A 3049-nucleotide genomic window follows, 5' to 3' on the forward strand; every position below is an offset into this window, starting at 1 on the left:
TTAATACTATCAGTAAAGAAGTAGTACTCAGTAAAATAATGGGACTAAAGGCGGACAAGTTCCCTGGACCTGATGGCTTATATCCTAGGGTCTTAAAAGAAGTGGCTGCAGAGATAGTGGATGCATTGGTTGTAATCTACCAAAATTCCCTGGATTCTGGGGCGGTCCCAGCGGATTGGAAAACCGCAATTGTAACACCCCATTTAAAAAAGGGGGCAAGCAAAAAGCAAGAAACTATAGACCAGTTAGCCTAACATCTGTCATTGGGAAAATGCTGGAGTCCATTATTAAGGAAGCAGTAGCTGGACATTTGGAAAAGCATAATTCAATCAAGCAGGGTCAGCATGGTTTTATGAAAGGGAAATCATGTTTGACACATTTGTTGGAGTTCTTTGAGGATGTAATGCAGGGTGATAAGGGGGATCCAGTGAATGTGGTGTATTTGTATTTTCAGAAGGCATTCGATAAGGTATCACATAAAAGGTTACTGCACAAGATAAAAGTTCACGGGGTTGGGGGTAATATATTAGCATGGATAGAGGATTGGCTAACTAACAGAATACAGAGAGTCGGGATAAATGGGCCATTTTCCGGTTGGCAAACAGTGACTAGTGGGGTGCCGCAGGGATCAGTGCTTGGGCCTCAACTATTTACAATCTATATTAATGACTTGGATGAAGGGACCGTGTGTAATGTATCCAAGTTTGCTGCTGATATAAAGATGAGTGGGAAAGCAAATTGAGGAGAGGACACAAAAATTCTGCAAAGGGATATAGACAGGCTAAGTGAGTGGGCAAAAATTTGGCAGATGGAGTACAATGTGGGAAAATAGCCACTTTGGCAGAAAAAATAGAAAAGCAAATTATAATTTAAATGGAGAAAAATTGCAAAGTGCTGCTGTACAGAGGGACCTGTGGATCCTTATGCATAAAACACAAAAAGTTAGTATGCAGGTACTGCAAGTAATCAGGAAGGCAAATGGAATTTTGACCTTTATTGCAAGGGGGATGGAGTATAAAAGCAGAGAAGTCCTGCTACAACTGTACAGGGTATTGGTGAGGCCACACCTAGAGTACTGCGTACAGTTTTGGTCTCCGTATTTAAGGAAGGATATACTTGCATTGGAGGCTGTTCAGAGAAAGTTCACTAGGTTGATTCTAGCGATGAGGGGGTTGACTTATGAAGAAAGGTTGAGTAGGTTGGGCCTATACTCATTGGAGTTCAGGTGATCTTGTTGAAACATATAAGATAACGAGTAGGCTTGGCAAGGTGGATGCAGAGAGGATATTTCCACTCATAAGAGAAACTAAAACTAGGGGACATAGTCTCAGAATAAGGGGCCACCCATTTAAAACTGAGACAAGGAGGAATTTCTTCTCTCAGGGTTGTAAATCTATGGAATTCTCTGCCCCAGAGAGCTGTGGAGGCTGGGTCATTGACTATATTTAAGGTGGAGATAGACAGATTTTTGAGCGATTTAAGGAATAAAGGGTTATGGGGAGCGGGCAGGGAAGTGGAGCTGAGTCCATGATCAGATCAGCCATGATCTTATTAAATGGCGGAGCAGGCTCAATGGGCCAAATGGCCTACTCCTGCTCCTATTTCTTATGTTCTTTTTAGCAGCATTAGAAGTCTCTTCCTTTGAAATAATACTATTTTTAACTTCTCTTGTTAGCCATGGTTGGACTACTTTTGCTGTGGGTTTTTTTGTGCCTTAAAGGAATGTATGTTTGTTGTAAATTATTTAATATTTAGTGATTGTGAAAAAGGTTTGAAGAACTCTTCCATTTGTGTGCGTTTTCATGAAGATGGAGGTTCTTCTACATCCTCCTCCCATTCCACCCCCCCCCCCCCCCGCCCCATTTATTTGTATAATCCACTTTTTCTGAGAACACTGACTCGTACTGGGATTGAGATCATGAGTGGCATGTCTCTGGCCCAAGTAATTACTCGCAATGTGTGAGTAACAGTCGGCACACTGTTCAAATAGGAGATTATCACAGCCAAATTGGTCACTCTTCACCTGGCATCCATGCGCACATATTTACCTGGGCTTGCTGTACCGTGATCAGGAACAGGAACTCTAATTCCCTCCCTCCCGCTTCCGTCCCCAGGAGATTCTTCGGCCTGTTGTAGCAGCCTCCACTAACTCAGTAAAGACAAAAGATTAAAGCTCTGGTTTCTGTGACTTAACCCCCTGAATTATAGCATTGAAAATTTTGCAGCCCTTCACCCCCACTTCCCACATCATTCCCTTTCAAAGGCCATAGCATAAGAACAATATAGACTTTCTTTCTCTTCTTCAAACTGATGTGTTCTTAGCACATGAACTATGTCCTAACGTAAGCCCTTATTTTTCACTTTCTGATCTCAGAAGTTTTAATAAAAGTCACTTTCTGAATGCTGGTTTTGTTTTGCTCTGATTCAGTTTTATGTTTCCTGTGCAGTAATATTTCAAGTAGAATTCATGAATGATGTAAGGCACCAGTACCCTTCAACTACACCCCCGCCCCCCACCCATGTGAAATTGCATGTAAACCTTGCCATCACACATGCATTAAAACAGCTATATTGTTTATTATCTCTTAAAGCACACTTTTTTATTTTGTTTTGGATTTACATTGTAAACTTTGAAAATGTAAACTACAAATGAGCTGTTTAATCAAATCTTATTCAGCACAAAAAACTTCTTAAACAGTGAAATTCCTGTGAATGCCAAGCAGACTTGTCGACATCATCATCATCATAAGCAGTCCCTTGGAATCGAGGAAGACTTGCTTCCACTCTTGGGTGGCTGTACAGTCCAATACGAGAACCACAGTCTGTGTCACAAGTGGGACAGACAGTGGTTGAGGGGAAGGGTGGGCGGGGAGCCTGGTTTGCCGCACGCTCCTTCCGCTGCCTATGCTTAATTTCTGCATGCTCTCAGCGACGATACTCGAGGAACTCAGCGCCCTCCCGGATGCAATTCCTCCACTTAGGGCAGTCTTTGGCCAGGTTTGTATCTTTATGCTGGACACAGAGCCTGACATTGGAATTTGTGGCATAC

At 42.4% G+C, this 3049-nt stretch overlaps 1 protein-coding gene across 3 annotated transcripts in view; it reads left to right on the forward strand.

Moving 5' to 3' along the window:
* The window catches only part of LOC139273098 (tyrosine-protein phosphatase non-receptor type 14-like), a 303219-nt gene that overhangs the window by 29743 nt on the left and 270427 nt on the right, over positions 1 to 3049 (forward strand). The window lies entirely within an intron of this gene.

This window comes from Pristiophorus japonicus, chromosome 9, assembly GCF_044704955.1.
Source record: "Pristiophorus japonicus isolate sPriJap1 chromosome 9, sPriJap1.hap1, whole genome shotgun sequence".
Lineage (NCBI taxonomy): Eukaryota > Metazoa > Chordata > Chondrichthyes > Pristiophoridae > Pristiophorus > Pristiophorus japonicus.